At 46.6% G+C, this 20,353-nt stretch overlaps 1 long non-coding RNA gene across 1 annotated transcript in view; it reads right to left on the bottom strand.

Annotated features, from left to right (window-relative positions):
• Nucleotides 1-768: 768 nt before the first annotated feature.
• LOC310657413 overlaps nt 769-20,353 on the bottom strand; it is an 83,497-nt gene continuing 63,912 nt past the window's right edge. Inside the window, exon 3 of the long non-coding RNA XR_014501760.1 lies at nt 769-790. This is a non-coding gene — a long non-coding RNA (uncharacterized lncRNA). The remainder of the gene's footprint in view (nt 791-20,353) is intronic.

Genomic DNA, 20,353 nt, shown 5'->3' on the forward strand with positions numbered 1-20,353 from the left:
CCTGGTTCACATGGAGAAGCCGTTTTCAACAGAGCCCAGAGACAGAAATGCACAACAGTATTGAGGCAGCACCAAGTGTTGAAATTTTGCATCCCTAACAATTTTGTGCCCCGGGGCAACCGTCCACACTATGCCACTCCCCCCCCCCCCCCGCTCATTCCCTATGAAAGCCAGCTCTTTACCGCTGAATCAGAGAAGTTGGAAACCACAAGAAACCTGAATTGCCATTTGTTCTGATTCAACATGTTTCTGAGCACAATTCAAAAGGTTGGTGCTGACCTTTAAAGCCCTAAATGGCTTCGGCCCAGGATATCTGAAGCAGCATCTCCACCCCCCCATTGTCTAGCCCAGACAGTGAGATCCAGCTCCGAGGGCCTTCTGGTGGTTCCCTCATTGTGAAAATTGAGTTTACAGGGAACCAGGCAGAGGGCCTTTTCAGTAGTTGCGCCTGCCTTGTGGAATGCCTTCCCAGCAGATGTCAAAAAAAGATAAAACAGCTGTGTGGTTTTTAAAAGACATCTGAAGGCAGCCCAGTTCAGGGAAGTTTTGAGTGTGTGATGTTATATTGTGCTTTTATTATTTTTGGCCGGGAGCCACCCAGAGTGGCTGGGGAACCCAGTCAGATGGGCAGAATATAAATAATAAATGATTATTATATTATTAGAAGGGTGGCTTTTCCTGGGGAAAGCAGCAGAGCAACAACAACAACAACAAAACCTGCTCAGAAACGAAATTTTAAAGCCCAGTATTGTGCCGAGAAAGCAAGGGGCAAAAGTTAAGTGTGGATAATCTAGGCAACCATTTTTCCAGCACCAAAACTGGTTATACAGTTCCCTGTGGAACTGTTTTAAGCATTAAAGAAATAATATACGAGAGGCACTTTTGAACCCTTGATATGATCCTATATCAATACAAGTTTAGACTCTCTAAAATTTAATGGATACATTATGGTGTCATACAGTACAGTGGTGCCCCGCAAGACGAATGCCTCGGAAGACGAAAAACTTGCAAGACGAAAGAGTTTTTCATTTTCTGAGTTGCTTCGCAAGACGGATTTCCCTATGGGCTTGCTTCGCAAGACGAAACGTCTTGCACCTTTTTTAAAAAAACCGCCAATGCATTCCTATGGGAAACCGTCAATACACATTGGTGCTTCGCAAGATGAAAAAACTCGTAGAACGAAAAAACTCGCAGAACGAATTAATTTCGTCTTGCGAGGCACCACTGTACATTATTACCTGTTGCTGTTCTCTTTGCCTGCTATGCATCATCTTAACAACTACATAGAGCTGTAGGATCTGACTTACAGAAGGCATAGGAAGTAGCTTCTGTATCCCCGGTGACGATGATGGTCTTTCTCCTTCCTCACCCACGGGCCATAGCCTAAGCTTTTCATAGGTGCTGCAGAAGCCCATGTTGAGCAAATGAACCAAAGGTGCTTGGGAACATAAGGTGTGTTGAGAATGACAGTGCAAAAAGAAGGCTTCAAGCAGCTTCACCAAGGGCAAAGATTTTAATGGAAATAAGTCTTCCCGTTCAAAAATGTTGCACCTTCAAGTAGGCAGGATTTTCCATCAAATGAGCTGCCTACTTTTCTGGAAATTCCAGGGTGAAATTCAGATGGAAAAAATGCATAAGCACGCCTTACGAATAGGAATTATGCCATATGTCTGCTGTAACCAAACATCAGCATGTGATCTGGGAAGGAACATGGGTCAGTGTCAGCCATGAATCTTAGTTTTATCTTCGCAGAGGATCTGCTGAATGTAAAAGACTTTCAGTCTGGCGCAAGGCTACTGATCTTACTTCAGCTTTTCATAATGCATACTTGTGATTTGTTTTTAAAAAATCTATTGTTGGAAAGTGTTGCTCCTCTCCAATTTGTGTCCCATAAAGCTTTCTATCCTCTCCTAACTGCATTTGAATGATAGGACTCATGTTTCCATAATCTGCCTCTTGATTTTGAGACTGTGGATTCTCCCTCTACAGCACTCCTCGAAAAAGTAAAGAATGGCAGCAATGCAAATTGGCAAGAAGGTGGGATTTTTCTTCCAAGAAATAGAAACCGCACGGAGCGGGAGAACATAATTAAATGTCACCCTCAGGGCAGAATGTTCAAAAACTTCATTTGGTACCATTACTGGCGCATTCATTTTCTAATTTGGGACTCCAAAACATAAGATGGAGAGGGTTATGTGATTGCTAGCATATGATGGGAATGAAGTATGAAACTTCTGCTTCCCCCCACCCACCCCAAATCAAGACAACAGCTCCGCCAAAACCTAAGACTATAAAACAGTTACTTCCCTTGGCTGCTACAGCTGCAGACTGATTAAAACTCAGCAGGAACAGCTATAATAAACAAATACCACCTGCTGCAAGAACAGGTGTCTGCATCTTCATTTAGAAACCAAATGAAATGAGAAGATGCAAAGGGACAGGCACAGATCACTGCCTAGGCTGACATAATTTGTCACCACTCGTCCTTGAACTCAACGGCGTGTTTGTTATTACCTTGCCAAGACGGCCCCGCCAAAACATCAGACATGTGCTTAACCAACGAAGCTGCAAGAGTGGCGTGTGCAAAAGTTCTTCAGCACCAAAGAGAGGCAAGGCAGATAGAAACACAGAATTGTAGACTTGGAAGGGACCCCGAGGGTCATCTAGTCCAACCCCACACAATGCAGGAATCTCAGCTAAAGCCGTCCAACCTCTACTTAGAAACCTCCAGAGGGAGACTGTTCCACTGTTGACCATTTCTTATACTGTCAGAAAGTTCTTCCTGATGTTTTGTTGGGATCCACCTTAAGGAACAGGCATGAGATTCTTGTGTGTCACATGTCTGTTTACATTCCAGCACAGTATACTGGGAACTTCCATTTGTGTATAGCTTTTGCTGTTGTCTCTGAGACGACATGAGAGAGAGAGAGAAGACATGTTTCTTTGTCCTGATTTATGTTTAATAAATCTGTAGCATGACTTCACAAGCCTCATGCCTATTCTGTGTGCTCGGTAAACTCTGCTAACAGTGTGCCCTGGCTTTTGAAGCTTGGGTCGCTGATGTACATCGGAGCATGGGCCGATGGAAGGAGATGGCACAGCTGGGGCTTATCAGCTGGCCTCCCAGCCCTCTGCATGTCAACACTTTCTTGTGACTTTGTTTGAGTCCTATGCCCCAGAACATGATATTAGGACACCCATTTGGGAAAACGTTAGGGGTGATTACAGATTTTATTTTTAACTGATCCCCCCCCCCCGAGTTTCCCTCACAGACGGTGCTTCCCGCCCACCCATACTCTGATATGTTCCTTAAACTCTCTTGAATTGTGAAGGAGCATGAATGCTATTGCTGCATATTCTCTGTATTCCCCAACCAGAAGCCCTGAAGCAAAATCAGCACTCGTTTCATGCAGCCTCTGAGGCCTCTAAGCTGACCAATTCATTGACCTCCTACCTGTTCATGTCCTCCTTATTTTCCCTGGTTTTTAAAAGCATCTCTTCCTCCTTAGCTTCAGAACAATTGGAAGAGGCAGTATCGTATTTGATAAAAACAATATTTTTAAAAACTCGTTTTTCAACATTGAATGGCTTGGAGGCAATATTTCCACCCCAGCCACCCACCATCTGTTTGAGAACAAATTGACTGGCTTGAGCCATATATGCGCAGTGGTACATTTTGAAGTGCAGGAACTCGTCATGACAGTTCAAAAATATAGGCAATTGTGTTGATCTGGAAAGCTCCCAGATACATTGCATAATAGCCAGTTTAGCCAGGTCCTATGACAGTCATAGAATAGTGAGCTGGCAAATACCGTATTTTTCACTCTATAAGACGCACCAGACCACAAGTTTTTGGAGGAGGAAAACAAGAAAAAAAAATATTCTGAATCTCAGAAGCCAGAACAGCAAGAGGGATCGCGGCGCAGTGAAAGCAGCAATCCTTCTTGCTGTTCTGGCTTCTGGGATAGCTGCACAGCCTGCATTCGCTCCATAAGAGATACACACATTTCCCCTTACTTTTTAGAAGGGAAAAAGTGAGTCTTATAGAGCAAAAAATACGGTAGTTGTATGGTGCAAAGTATGCTGGACTTGGGCTGGGGAGTTTCATATCCCTGAAAAACAGAGGGGTTTTTTAGGATGGCACAACTGCTGCAGCCTTACTGGGCTCTGTGCAACAGAGAGTGCTACAACAATGCTATAGAAAGGAGCGAGAGAGGCAGGGGGCACCAAATATTAGTGTCTCACAAAGCGCCATGGAAATTAGAGAGCCCAAAGTTTGCCACTGCTGTGAAGTTCCCTGGGCAGTGCCATATTTATGTATAGGCTAAGTAAGCTGAGGTTGGGACGCGGGTGGCGCCGTGGGTTAAACCACAGAGCCTAGGGCTTGCCGATCGGAAGGTCAGCGGTTCGAATCCCCACAACAGGGTGAACTCCTGTTGCTCGGTCCCTGCTCCTGCCAACCTAGCAGTTCGAAAGCACGTCAAAGTGCAAGTAGATAAATAGGTACCGCTCCAGCGGGAAGGTAAACAGCGTTTCCGTGCACTGCTCTGGTTCGCCAGAAGTGGCTTAGTCATGCTGGCCACATGACCCGGAAGCTGTACGCCGGCTCCCTTGGCCAATAAAGCGAGATGAGTGCTGCAACCCCAGAGTCAGCCAAGACTGGACCTAATGGTCAGGGGTCCCTTTACCTTTACCTTTAAGTAGGCGGAAGCCTAGGGCCTCTAAGTCAGGGGTCCTCACCAGCCTGCCTTCTCCCTAGTGCCGCAGTCTCCCCTCTCCCCAAACTGTAAACCCAAGACTTCATGCAAGGGCAGGGCAACTAAGGCCCAGCAACTATTAGACTCAGGGCTAGCCAGTGGGGCCCAATTTGAAGCAGTGGGGTGCAACTTGATTTTTTTTTTTTTTTTTTGTAGGACCCCAGATCTCAGCCAAAGTCTGCAAAATCTTATAGATATAAATAAAATCCATCTAGATTGCCCTGGTGCAGGGCCCCCCTTAGGAGTGGCCCGTGGGGCCCAATTTGGCCCAGTTGCTCCAATTGTCTTAAGGTCAACCCTGATGAGACTGTGCAGGGGTTGGGTTGGACAGACAAGCCCTGCTCCTTCTAGGTCCCTGGTGTCACCATTCAGAGTACAGACTCAAGGACTTGCTTTCCAGAACAGTAGTTTTAACAGCAGACCAAAACCAACCATACAATAAAAAAAAGCTGTACATGTGAGAGTAACCCCGTCAAACCCAGTGGGGCTTACTTCTGAGTAAACCTGCAGAGGATTGAGATTTTAATGCTGAAATAGCAACTCATGTTTCCTGGCAAGTGGGATCCAAAGGTATGCTGCCTCTGCTATGGGAAGTATAATCTTTATGATGAGTGTAGTCTTTGACCACCTAAACATCCATTACTTTGTTTAAGGTAAGCACATTCCAGAGTTTGCTGATTTGGATTAGTAGCAAACTATGGTTTGTCTTGGTGACAGCATCCATGAAATTAAAAGACGCCTGCTTCTTGGGAGAAAAGCAATGACAAACCTAGACAGCATCTTAAAAAGTAGAGACATCACCTTGCCAACAAAGGTCCGTATAGTAAAAGCTATGGTTTTCCCAGTAGTGATGTATGGAAGTGAGAGCTGGTCCATAAAGAAGGCTGATCGCTGAATAACTGATGCTTTTGAATTATGGTGCTGGAGGAGACTCTTGAGAGTCCCATGGACTGCAAGAAGATCAAACCTCTCCATTCTTAAGGAAATCAGCCCTGAGTGCTCACTGGAAGGACAGATCGTGAAGCTGAGGCTCCAATACTCTGGCCACCTCATGAGAAGAGAAGACTCCCTGGAAAAGACCCTGATGTTGGGAAAGATGGAGGGCACAAGGAGAAGGGGACAACAGAGGACGAGATGGTTGGATAGTGTTCTCGAAGCTACCAGCATGAGTTTGACCAAACTGCGGGAGGCAGTGGAAGACAGAAGTGCCTGGCGTGCTCTGGTCCATGGGGTCACGAAGAGTCAGACACGACTAAACGACCAAACAACAACAAATGGTTTGTCTTGTTGCAAATCTGGGAGGGGAAATGTTAAGTGGAATATGCAAGGGGAAAGAGAATATGAGGATTTTTCCTGTGATGAGAAACCTTGGTTTGCCTGTGGATCTGTACTGACTCTAAGAATGCACATCTAACTCTTGGGGTCTGCCTTCCAAGTAATTCTGGGGCTTCCGAACCAAACCTAAAAGCAGGCTGGAAAAGGGTACCCTGTGGAGCATTGTGAAAATACCTGGCTATTGCTGCCTTGGAAAGCATCGGTTTCTCAGTTCTGTAGAAGATGCAGAGGCTGATTAAATATTAAAATAATATTCTTATGGTACAACTTATCATCATGGAATATCAGCCCCATTGGGCTTCAGCTAGATTGCTGTATATAGCTGCACAGACATCATTAGTGTGACTATGTAGAACAGTGGCTCATTTGCAGCTCAGAGTTTTTCTCCTCTAGGCTGCAAATCAATGCAGGATGTGTATCTAAAATTGTTCCGAGCAGCTATTAACTTAAGGCATTCTGGGCACCTTGCTTTGCAGAGATGTCCTTTCATAAAGGCTACACCTGTATATTATCTGTATTAAATGAAGGAAGGAAACTCTATGACCACTATCAATATTCAAGGTGAAATCATGGATTATACTATTTTTAAAAACTCATATTGCTTTTGGATGTTACGAAGCTTTCCGGGCTGGCTTAACCTCTGATTTCCCCAGAGAATAGTGTCACCTCTAGACTTGAAGGATTCTAACAGGTATCTTAAATCTCAGTAAGAGGTTCAGGGGCATCTTAACATACAAATGTTAAATGGTTCGTTCTACCCTTGTGTTACAATTTTGAGCGCTAGCCGGACAGGGAGCCATGGTCAATTTGCGGATTATGTATAATTACTTTTCTTACTGGTTTTTGAACATTTTAGTAAATGTGGTTTTGTTCTGCTAGTCTTTTAATTGCTAATTTGTAAATTATTTATCGAGTCTTTTGAACTTGTTCTTAACATGTAGGCTGCCAGAACAATTTCCTAGGGCTGTTTCACACATGACCTCCACCTTATTAAATACAGTAATCGTAGCTAAAGCTTGATTCCTATGCACTCCTACCTGAAAGTAGGCTTCACTGAAGGCACAGTAAACATGCATAAGGGGTGTGTGATAAGGACACAACAACCATGCACTGTGCTATCTGCCTGCCTGTGCAGGAGGGAGCCCACACCAGCGCTCCACCTTGGCCTGTTGTTGCTCTCCATGAGCCTTGGTTCCTCTGAAGCTGAGACAGGAGTGCCAGGCTGGGCTGGGGATGCCTGCATGGGGGGCCTGCTTCACGCCCCTTAAAAAATCCACACCCAGTGACATGGCCCCTTCGGCACCCCCCAAGCTACATCTTCAAATATCTAAAGGGCTGTCCCATGGAAGGTGGAGCAAACTTGTTTTCTTGACATCATCATCAAACCTTTTATTGGCACCACATACAAACATCCAAAACAAATCAATACTGAATTACCACTTCACCAGTGGCACAAAACATTTGCTAAAAGGAAGGAGGCAGAGCAGTCTGTCGTCACATCTCTAGGTCTCCAGGGAGATCAGACGTCGGCAGTGTATTTCGACGACAAAAAACCAAATAGAGATATTTAGCCACTAACTTGGTGAGTTCCTGATTATTCCCCAGTAAGAGAAAATGAATGACCTCCATCTCTGGTTTCCATTTGGGGATACAGAGTTGATCTAGAAATTGCTGATGGAGATCAGCATATGTTGTTTAGTTGTTTAGTCGTGTCCGACTCTTTGTGACCCCATGGACCAGAGCACTCCAGGCACTCCTATCTTCCACTGCCTCCTGCAGTTTGGACAAACTCATGCTGGTAGCTTCAAGAACACTGTCCAACCATCTCGTCCTCTGCTGTCCCCTTCTCCATGTGCCCTCAATCTTTCCCAGCATCAGGGTCTTATAGCCTTGGCAGATGTAGGAACTTTGACCGCAAACGTTCCACTGACAGCCTGAGTTGCTGTTTTCTCATGCTCCGGAAGGTAGGACTGGAACCCATGGCTTTAAGTTAGAAGAAAGGAGATTCCCATTAAACATCAGGAAGAACTTTCTGATGGTAAGAGGTGTCTGAGAGCAGAACAATCTCTGTCAGGAGGTTGTGGACTCTCCTTCCTTGGAGGTTTCTAAGCAGAAGTTGGGTGGCCATCTGTCATGGATGCTTTAGCTGAGTTTCCTGCATTAGAGGGGTGTTGGACCCTTACAGCTCTCACGGTCCCTTACAACTCCGATTCTATCCCTGCCCAAGCCAAGTTTTTGTTTTTTGTTTTGTGTGTAAAGTTTCTGTTTTAGTTCTAGGTTTTGTTTGTAAAGTTTTAGTTTAACAACAAATGAACCATTGTTGTACTATATATATTTTTCTTTTTTCTCACGAAAAGTTAATTGTATTTGTATATGTAACATATGAGTATTTCTATTTCTATTTTTATCCTCTCTCCCCTCTTCTTTCTCTTTTTGGCTATCTCTTTTCTGATATGTTTTCACTATGACTTTTTTAGTTTTTTTCTAATCTTTATAAGTCTGTAAGTTTTTATTTGTATGTATCTGCAATATAATTCAATTAAAAATAAATAAATAAATAAATCTCACCCAGCCCAATAATTATCATTTCCACCATTTTTCAGTGTGGAGATTTTCTTCTTCTTTGATTCTTATCCTTAAATACAGTAACAGAAGCATCTTTTCCCTCCTGACTGACTCCTACTACAACAACTGAAGCTGGTGAACAGTCTTTTGAGCTGGGATATTGTTTAGGGGGTTGTTTGGGGTGGGAAGTTGCTTTTATTGACATTAATCTTTGTATATTAATTTTAGATCTTATTATGATTTATGTGAAAATTGTCCAATTTGGTTCAATTGGACATTTCATTGGTTTATGAACTTTCGTTATGTTCGTAAATGTGTGGGTTGTTGTTTTTTTCATGTTGTAAGCCGCCTTCAGCATGGTTTTAACTATGGAAAGGCAGTGCAGAAATAAAATGGTGTGTGGGAAATGGCCCCAGTTTCAATTCCTGTCCAAATTATCAGTGTTAAAATATCTGGTGGAATGTCCCTCCAACTGCCGTCTGACCCAATGAGCTTACCATAACTGCTTGTTGTTTTTAGGCACTCTGTAAGGTAAAGGTAAAGGGACCCCTGAGCATTAGGTCCAGTCGTGACCGACTCTGGGGTTGCGGCGCTCATCTCGCTTTATTGGCCGAGGGAGCTGGCGTACAGCTTCCGGGTCATGTGGCCAGCATGACTAAGCCGCTTCTGGTGAACCAGAGCAGCACACGGAAACACCATTTACCTTCCCTCCGGAGCGGTACCTATTTATGTGCTTGCACTTTGACGTGCTTTCGAACTGCTAGGTTGGCAGTAGCTGGGATCGAGCAATGGGAGCTCACCCCATCACGGGGATTCGAACCGCCGACCTTCTGATCGGCAAGCCCTAGGCTCTGTGGTTTAACCCACAGCGTGTCTCTGTACAGATAAATAAATAACCCAACAAAACCCCAAAGTTTAGTGCTGCTCATGAAAACGGCCTCGGGCATCCTGTACTGGCAGGAGAAAATGGATCTTTCCCCACTTAGATGTGGCAAGATGTCGATAAATTTAAGAACTGCTCAGCGTTCTTTACATCGGAGACTCGGTGAATCACATTTAGTTTATTCGCTTAACAACTGCACATTGCTAATGAAATCTAACAACTCTGGAAGACCGGTATTCTTTTCCCTCAGATATGTAGAAGATGTACAGTTTGGTATTATATTTTCGTTATCTGACTCCCCCCTCCTTCATTTTTTTAAAAACAGTTAACTACAGACTCTTACTGAAGAGTCTCTGCAAAAAAATAATAATTGGGGGTCCTACAGAGCTATGGTAATGACCGAAGGAGCAAGGAAGATCAAAGGATGGGTAAATATCTTGCATAGATGCATATTCTCACACTCTGTGTTTCACAGCAACAGACATAGTAATGAGATGATAAATAATTGAATGTTGCTGCCGGATGGGGGGAGTGAAAGAAATCCCTGCATAGAAAAGAATTTTTTAAAAAATAATGGTCTTAGCTGAGATTTCCAAGAAGATGAGGTGATAAATACAGCAATGATCGTCAAAGGGCGTTCAGGGAAGTTCTGTGGCACAACGGTAGAAGTGGGTAGATTTCATTATGAGTCTTGCATGTGCCTAGTACGAATAAATTGCAAGTGGGAGAGGGAACAAGGGGGAACAGAGGTGTAAAAGTAATATTTTTGAAAGCTGATGTGATGGGTTTGTGTTGTGCACTGCGATACACTTAAGTATTCTTGCGCCGAGCAACAAAAACCACACACACACACATCAGATATTGTGATCTGTCTCCAAATAGCTGCTGAGCTCTCTGGTGTGTGCACTGAGGAGACAAAAAGATGACAGTGAGAGATGCCACCTCCCTCAAGAGCAGAAAATAACTACCTTAATTTGCATGAGGCCAATGTGCCTTTATTTATTCAGTTTTAAAGCAGAGGCTTCTGAGGACGCAGGAAGCCATTACACTGCTAACAGCCAGATCTTCTGCCTTTGGAACCTCCATATTTTGTCGCACCCTATCTGAGGCAATTCAGAAATTCCAAAGCTGGTCCAGAATGTGGCATTAAGCTGTTGGTTAGGGTAAGTCCCAGGAAAACTATTTATCCAATATTAAGAAGCTTCACTGATTAACATTTGGTTTCTGGGCTGAATTGAATGGTCATGTTCTAATTTTAAAATATTTGGGGTTCATGGTGTTCTTCCAAGCATTCCCCTTGAGCAGAAAATTTCAAATACAATCCAATGAGCATCATTTTGAATTACCTTTTCCTGGTCCAGACTTTTGCTCTTTAGTTTTGTTTTTGTTTGCTTTAATTGCTTTGCAGCATGCTTATCTGATCTAATATAAGGCTTTAATGTATTTTTAAAAAAATCCCCATTAGAAGTTTCCCTTTTCAGTCTTGAAAAACTCCAAGAAATGGAAGAGGTTCATGACTGCCAATGACCGCTCCCCACATTAACTGGGGGGTGGGTGGCTTTTGTGTGGTCGTGCACAGCCCCCCGGACAACAAGACTCCCAGCAAGTTAGCTGGCTTCGCTGCCACCCCCCCTCCCCCAGAGCCAGATACCTGGAGGTTCACACCTAGCCTCGCCAATTAGCCAATCCTGGCTGGGGGGAGGGCGTTGCCAAGGGAGTCGGCCAGGTAGAGTTAGGACCACCCCACACTCACAAGAGAAGGTGTAACTTACCTGTTAGTCCTCAGTTGGCTCCAGAACTTTTCCCACCCTGCTTTCCCTCAGTTTATGCCTTCTTTTGCAGTTTAAACTTCCTCTTTACAGCTATGGGGACGCTGCTGTGGCCTTAGATGGTTGCCGTTGAGGGACTGGGAAGGAATTTCCCTGCATTGGCAGGTTTTGCCTTCCCCGTGGCAAAACGTCACAACTTTGGCAATTTTTAGGCCTTGGGCGGAATCCTTTAGTCTATCTTCCCTCAATGGGGGGGGGGGCGTGAAGCGGAGACTCACACACACCCCACAGCAGCCATCCCAGAGTTCCCTGTTAAAGGGGTATTTTGAGGGGAGGCATTGGCCATACACCAATGGGTTGTCAATACTCTCCCCTACGACACGATGAAATGGGGGGCAGGCTCTCTGCTTGAACCGATGTTCTCCAGAGTCAGCCCAGTCCCCACACATTTTGGATAACCCTGATTTTCCCCAGATCCCCGGCCAGGGACTGGGAGGGTTAAATGCCCAATGCCTAAGCCAAGGTCTTCCTACATCTGAAAGCTTAATAAAGTTGTGGCCAATTTTAATCCCATAACACGTTGTCCAGTGTCATTTTTCTACCTGGGGGTCGACTGGGGTTGGGGGGGGGTCTCCACCTGTCTGTGCAAAAGGACAATCAGTCCTGTGCAAAAAAAAGGGGGAGATTTAATTGTATCCATATAATTAACATCCACACAGGTCACTTCTCTTATGCACTGGAAAGTCTTGGCGATTCAAATGGAGTTACATGCATTTAGAATTTGGTACCGTATCCTATAGTCATATACAGGGTTGACCACCCATGAGGCAAGGTGAAGCGACCATCTCAGGTGACAGAATCCACAGGGACAGCAGATTCCATTGAAGATATTTATTTCCCCCTTGTTCCTGATGCAAATCTTCACTCACCTTCCATTGTGGGAAGAGGGAGCCATTTTGTGGTTTGCTTCATGTGCCAAAATATCTTGGGCCAGCCCTGGTTATAAGTGAAGTGCTTGCAGAAACAGAAGTGTTTCTTGGTCCTACCAACAAAATGTCTTAACTAGTTTCCTAAGAATCTGGCTGTGCTGGTCCCATGGGTTACCCAAGAGGCAAGGTCCATGGTCAAAGGTGCAACGTGGAGGCAGTCCGTAATAGCTGAAGCTGGGTGCAGGGAAGGGAGTTGGGTGAAGTCAGGAACAGGCATGCAAGCAGGGAGCCAGGGCGCATCAGGAGCTCAGGCAGGAAAGCAGGACAGGGTTCAGGCAGGAACAAGCAACCAACAATGTTGCTCCCACAACTTGGGACTGGGGCTGGCTGGCTTTTATCTGCCCCGAGGCGTAGGGCAGCCCTGATCGTCAGGTGACTCACCTCTCCTAGCCTGGAGGCGAGCACTCTTCCTGTGGGAACTTAGTTCCCTCCGCCTCTCTGCCCTGAGCCTCTGCAGCTCAGGAGAGGGTGGAGGGTTACCGGATCCAGAAGCAACCTCAGCTTCCTCTGACAGGGCTGAGAGTGGAGCATCTGAAGGCAATGGGTCCTCCATCACCTCAGGAGCCAGAGCAGCTGATGCCTGCACCTGAGGACCCAGCACAAGTGAGGACCATTCAGGCTCATGCCCCAGCCCCAGCTCAGCTGGTTCTGGAGGCAGGGAATCCTGTGCAGGCTGGGATCCCTCAGGTTCAGCATCCAAGTCTGAATCCCAGGCCATCACACTGGCCATAGTTTTTGAATATTCTTTCAATCAGTTTGTTGCTGGTTAGGGTTAGAGTTTTGTGGCCCTGTGTTAGTCTCTTGTTTTGGATTAGGTTGGCCTGATATTTGACACATAGCATCTGCGCAAAGAAGAAAGCCCTTTTCTTTCTAAAATGTTGCACTCACCATGAGTATAAAAAGTCCATTAAGATCAAATATCAACTCTCACCAAAGCGAAGTTATATATAAAAAGGTATTCTAGTGAGAAAAAGAGTGGATATAAAGGGAATGGATGAAAGGAAGCAAGAAGAAACGACCTAAATTTGCTGACTAACAGCAGTTCCAGGACTAAAAGGCCAGAAAATACATTTCAAAATAAACAAAGGGAAATGACAGCAATGCCTTTCAAAGAAATAGACAAAGCTCTGAAGAATTCTCTTCTGTCTTCTAGCTAAAGATGACATTGTAAGTTGTTGGACATGGGTTGATTAAGCTCCTGTCAATGTTTATGGCTCTAGAAATTCATTACCATGGAGGTGGAGAAAATATTGTAAAGCCAGGCAGAAACTCATGAAAAAAAGTATGCAGTAAATTTTATTAGCATATTTTCTACAAAGGGAAGAGAGAGGGGGAAAATTCAGGTGGAATAAATCTAAGGACACTATTAGTATAAGTAACCTTTCTGCTACAATCCCCCAAGAGAAACTGAGGAAAGACTGGTGGAAACTTTAGTTCTCCTAGATCCATAACCTTGTTGTTTTTGTTGTTTAGTCGTTTAGTCATGTCCGACTCTTCATGACCCCATGGACTAGAGCACGCCAGGCACTTCTGTCTTCCACTGCCTCCTGCAGTTTGGTCAAACTCACGCTGGTAGCTTCGAGAACACTGTCCAACCATCTCATCCTCTGCCGTCCCCTTCTCCTTGTGCTCTCCATCTTTCCCAACATCAGGGTCTTTTCCAGGGAGTCTTCTCTTCTCTTCTCATGAGGTGGCCAAAGTATTGGAGCCTCAGCTTCAGGATCTGTCCTTCCAGTGAGCACTCAGGGTTGATTTCCTTAACAATGGAGACGTTTGATCTTCTTGCAGTCCCTGGGACTCTCAAGAATCTCATCCAGCACCATAATTCAAAAGCATCAATTCTTCGGCGATCAGCCTTCTTTATGGTCCAGCTCTCACTTCCATACATCACTACTGGGAAAACCATAGCTTTTACTATACGGACCTTTGTTGGCAAAGTGATGGCTCTACTTTTTAAGATGCTGTCTAGGTTTGTCATTCCTTAACCTTAAGCTAGAATATTTTGCAAGCCTTATTAAAAACTGAGGGCTCTTTTTATAAGATCAATGAGTTGCTGAAAGAAAACCCACTAGGCAAATATTTTGAGTACAAGTACAAGTCATAGTTGTTGCTGTTGCTTAAAAAAGCTAACCTTCCCACTTAGAAACAAATATTGAAACCAGGCCTTCAGCTCATGTTCCACGACTGAGCAGTGCAAATAACACATCACAAGAACCACTTTCCATAGAGAAGTAAGTTGTGTTTGGCCTAGACCGGTTTGTGTCTGGCCTAGACCGGTTCAAACTGGTTCAAACCAGCCTGGACCGGTTCAAACTGGCTTAGACCAGTATAAACCGGCCTAGACCGGTTCAAACCGGGTTGGACCTGCACAAACTGGCCTAGGCCGGTTCAAACAGATTCAAACCGGCCTGGACCGGTTCAGACTGGCTTACACCAGCACAAACCGGCCTAGACTGGTTCAAACCAGATTGGACTGGTTCACACCAACCTAGACCGGTACAAACCGGTTCAAACTGGCTTAGACCTGCACAAACCAGCCTACACTGGTTCAAACCGGCTTGGACTGGGTAAAACCAGGCTAAACACGTTCAAACCGACTTGGAATGGTTTAAACCGGCCTAGACCGGTTCACACCGGCATGGACCGGTTCAAACTGGCTTGGACCAGTACAAACTGGCCTAGACCGGTTCAAACCGGTTTGGGCCCTCACACACTGGCCTAGACCAGTTCAAACTGGCTTAGACCAGCAGAAACCGGCCTAGACCAGTTCAAACCAGTTTGGACGGGTTCAAACCGGCCTAGACCAGTTCAATCTGGTTCAAACCGGCCTAGAACGGTTCAATGTGGTTCAAACAGGCCTAGACCGGTTCAAACCAGTTCAAACTGGCTTGGACCGCTTCAAACTGGCTTGGACTGGTTCAAACTGGCCAAGACCGGTTCAAACCGGTTCAAAACGGCCTAGACTGGTTCAAACCGTTTCCAACTGGCTTGGACCACTTCAAACAGGTTTGGACCCACACAAACTGGCCTAGGCCGGTTTAAACTGGTTCAAACTGGCCTGGACCGGTTCAAACTGGCTTAGTCCAGCAGAAACCGGCCTAGACCAGTTCAAACCAGTTTGGACTGGTTTAAACCGGCCTAGACAGTTTCAAACCGGTTTCAACCGGCTTGGACCGGTTCAAACTGGCGTAGACCGGTTCAAACCGGTTCAAACTGGCCTAGACCAGTTCAATCTGGTTCAAACCGGCCTACACCGATTCAAACCGGTTCAAACAGGCTTGGACCACTTCAAACCGGTTTGGACTGCTTCAAAATGGCCTAGAACGGTTCTATCCGGTTCAAATTGGCCTGGACCGGTTCAAACTGGCTTAGACCACCAAAACCTGGCCTAGACTAGTTCAAACCAGTTTGGACAGGTTCAAACCGCCCTAGACCAGTTCAATCTGGTTCAAACCGGCCTAGACCTGTTCAAACCGGTTCAAACTGGATTGGACCGGTTCAAACCGGTTTCGACTGGTTCAAACTGGAATAGACCGGCACAAACCGGTTCAAACTGGCCTGGACCGGTTCAAACTGGCTTAGACCAGCAGAAACCGGCCTAGACCAGTTCAATCCGGATCAAACCGGCTTGGACCGGTTCAAACTGGCCTAGACCGGTTCAATCTGGTTCAAACCGGCCTAGAACGGTTCAAACCGGTTCAAACTGGCTTGGACCTGTTCAAACCGGTTTGGAATGGTTCAAACCGGCCTAGACTGGTTCAAACCAGTTCAAACTGGCCTGTACCGGTTCAAACTGGCGTAGACCAGGAGAAACCGACCTAGACCGGTTCAAACCGGACTAGACTGGTTCAAACTGGCCTAGACCAGTTCAAAGCAGTTTGGACAGGTTCAAACCGCCCTCGACCAGTTCAATCTGGTTCAAACCAGCCTAGACCGGCCTCAAACCGGTTCAAAGCGGCTTGGACCACTTCAAACTTGCCTAGACCTGTTTGAACCGGTTCAAACAGGCCTAGACCAGTTCAATCTGGTTCAAACCAGCCTAGACCGGTACAAACCGGTTCAAACAGGCTTGGACCGGTTCAAACCGGTTTGGACTGGTTCAAACTGGCCTAGACCGGTTCAAACCAGTTCAAACTGGCCTGGACCGGTTCAAACTGGCTTAGACCAGCAGGAACCGGTCTAGACCAGTTCAAACCACTTTGGACTGGTTCAAACCGGCCTAGACTGGTTCAATCCAGTTCAAACCAGCTTGGACCAGTTCAAACTGGCCTAGACCCGTTCAAACCGGTTCGAACCAGTTCAAACCGGCCTAGACCGCTTCAATCTGGTTCAAACCGGTTCAAACTGACTTGGACCGCTTCAAACCGGTTTGGACTGGTTCAAACCGGCCAAGACCAGTTCAAACCGGTTCAAACTGGCTTAGACCAGCAGAAACCGGTCTACACCAGTTCAAACCAGTTTAGACTGGTTCAAACTGGCCTAGACCGGTTCAATCTGGTTGAAACTGGCTTGGACTGGTTCAAACTGGCCTAGACCGGTTCAAACCGGCCTAGACCGGTTCAAACTGGCCTGGACCAGTTCCTATTGGCTTAGACCAGCAGAAACCAGCCTAGACCAATTCAAACCAATTTGGACTGGTTCAAAATGGCCTAGACCGGTTCAATCTGGTTCAAACCGGCCTAGACCGGTTCAAACTGGCTTGGACCGGTTTAAACCGGTTTGGAGTGGTGCAAACTGAAATAGACCGGTTCAAACCGGTTCAAATTGGCCTGGACCGCTTCAAACTGGCTTAGACCAGCAGAAACTGGCCTAGACCAGTTCAAACTGGCTTGGACCGGTTCAAACCGGTTTCAAATGGTTCAAACTGGAAAAGATCGGTTCAAACCAGTTCAAACTGGCCTGGACCGGTTCATACTGGCGTAGACCAGCAGAAAACGGCCTAGACGAGTTCAAACCAGTTTGGACTGGTTCAAACTGGCCTAGACCGGTTCCAACCGGTTCCAACCGGCCTAGTCCGGTTCATACTGGCGTAGACCAGCAGAATCCGACCTAGACTACTTCAAACCGGCTTGGACCGATTCAAACTGGCCTAGACCGGTTCAAACCGGTTCAAACTGGCCTGGACCCTTTCAAACTGGCTTAGACCAGCAGAAAACGGCCTAGACCAGTTCAAACCAGTTTGGACTGGTTCAAACCGGCCTAGACCGGTTCAAACCGGTTCCAACCGGCCTGGATGGGTTCAAACCGGTTTGGACCCACACAAACTGGCCTAGACCGGTTCAAACCGGTTCAAACTGGCCTGGACCAGTTCAAACTGGCTTAGACCAGCAGAAACCGGCCTAGACCAGTTCAAACCAGTTTGGAGTGGTTCAAACTGGCCTAGAAAGGTTCAATCCGCTTCAAACCCCGGTTCAAATTGGCCTGGACCTGTTCAAACTGGCTTAGACCAGCAGGAACCGGCCTAGACCAGTTCAAACCAGTTTGGACTGGTTCAAACCGGCCTAGACCAGTTCAATCCAGTTCAAACCGGCTTGGACCGGTTCAAACTGGCCTAGACTGGTTCAAACCGGTTCAAACCGGCCTAGACCGGTTCAATCTGGTTCAAACCGGCCTAGACCGGTTCAAACCGGTTCAAACTGGCTTGGACCGGTTCAAACCAGTTCAAACTGGCCTGGACCGGTTCAAACTGGCATAGACCAGCAGAAACTGGTCTACATCAGTTCAAACCAGTTTGGACTGGTTCAAACTGGCCTAGACCGGTTCAATCTGGTTCAAACCGGCTTGGACTGGTTCAAACTGGCCTAGACCGCTTCAAACCGGCCTAGACCGGTTCAAACTGGCCTGGACCGGTTCATAGTGGCTTAGACCAGCAGAAACCGGCCTAGACCTTTTCAAACCAATTTGGACTGGTTCAAAATGGCCTAGACTGGTTCAATCCTGTTCAAACCGGCCTAGACCGGTTCAAACCGGTTCAAACTGGCTTGGACCGGTTTAAACCGGTTTGGACTGGTGCAAACTGGAATAGACCGGTTCAAACCAGTTCAATTTGGCCTGGTCCACTTGAAACTGGCTGAGACCTGCAGAAACTGGCCTAGACCAGTTTGAACCAGTTTGGACAGATTCAAACCGCCCTAGACCAGTTCAATCTGGTTCAAACCGGCCTAGACCTGTTCAAACCGGTTCAAACTGGCTTGAACCGGTTCAAACCGGTTTCGACTGGTTCAAACTGGAATAGATTGGTTCAAACCAGTTCAAACTGGCCTGGACCAGTTCAAACTGGCTTAGACCAGCAGAAACCGGCATAGACCAGTTAAAACCAGTTTGGACTGGTTCAAACCGGCCTAGACCGGTTCAAACCGGTTCCAACCGGCCTAGACCTGTTCAAACCGGTTCCAACCGGCCTGGATGGGTTCAAACCGGTTTGGACCCACACAAACTGGCCTAGACCGGTTCAAACCGGTTCAAACTGGCCTGGACCGGTTCAAACTGGCTTAGACCAGCAGAAACCGGCCTAGACCAGTTCAAACCAGTTTGGAGTGGTTCAAACCGGCCTAGAAAGGTTCAATCCGGTTCAAACCCCGGTTCAAATTGACCTGGACCTGTTCAAACTGGCTTAGACCAGCAGGAACCGGCCTAGACCAGTTCAAACCAGTTTGGACTGGTTCAAACCGGCCTAGACTAGTTCAATCCAGTTCAAACCGGCTTGGACCGGTTCAAACTGGCCTAGACTGGTTCAAACCGGTTCAAACCGGCCTAGACCGGTTCAATCTGGTTCAAACCGGCCTAGACCGGTTCAAACCGGTTCAAACTGGCTTGGACCGGTTCAAACCAGTTCAAACTGGCCTGGACCGGTTCAAACTGGCATAGACCAGCAGAAACTGGTCTACATCAGTTCAAACCAGTTTGGACTGGTTCAAACTGGCCTAGACCGGTTCAATCTGGTTCAAACCAGCTTGGACTGGTTCAAACTGGCCTAGACCGCTTCAAACCGGCCTAGACCGGTTCAAACTGGCCTGGACCGGTTCATAGTGGTTTAGACCAGCAGAAACCAGCCTAGACCTTTTCAAACCAATTTGGACTGGTTCAAAATGGCCTAGACTGGTTCAATCCTGTTCAAACCGGCCTAGACCGGTTCAAACCGGTTCAAACTGGCTTGGACCGGTTTAAACCGGTTTGGACTGGTGCAAACTGGAATAGACCGGTTCAAACCAGTTCAAATTGGCCTGGACCGCTTGAAACTGGCTGAGACCAGCAGAAACTGGCCTAGACCAGTTCGAACCAGTTTGGACAGGTTCAAACCGCCCTAGACCAGTTCAATCTGGTTCAAACCGGCCTAGACCTGTTCAAACCGGTTCAAACTGGCTTGAACCGGTTCAAACCGGTTTCGACTGGTTCAAACTGGAATAGATTGGTTCAAACCAGTTCAAACTGGCCTGGACCAGTTCAAACTGGCTTAGACCAGCAGAAACCAGCATAGACCAGTTAAAACCAGTTTGGACTGGTTCAAACCGGCCTAGACCGGTTCAAACTGGCCTAGACCGGTTCAAACCGGTTCAAACCGGTCTAGACCAGTTCAATCTGGTTCAAACCGGCCTAGACCGGTTCAAACCGGTTCAAACTGGCTTGGACCCATTCAAACCGGCCTAGACCGGTTCAAACTGGCGTAGACCAGCAGAAACTGACCTAGACCAGTTCAAACCAGCTTGGACTGATTCAAACTGGCCAAGACCGGTTCAAACCGGTTCAAACTGGCCTGGACCGGTTCAAACTGGCTTGGACCGGTTGAAACTGGCCTAGACCAGTTCAAACCGGCCTAGACCGGTTCAAACCGGTTCAAACTGGCTTGGAACGCTTCAAACCGGCTTGGACTGGTTCAAACTGGCTTAGACCAGCAGAAACTGGCCTACACCAGTTGAAACCAGTTTGGACTGGTTCAAAATGGCCTAGTCCGGTTCAATCCACTTCAAACCGGCCTAGACCAGTTCAAACCGTTTCTAACCGGCCTAGACCGGTTCAAACCAGTTCAAACCGGTTTGGACCCACACAAACTGGCCT

Source organism: Podarcis tiliguerta (genome assembly GCF_965153285.1).
Source record: "Podarcis tiliguerta genome assembly, chromosome: 9".
NCBI classification, from domain to species: Eukaryota; Metazoa; Chordata; class Lepidosauria; order Squamata; family Lacertidae; genus Podarcis; species Podarcis tiliguerta.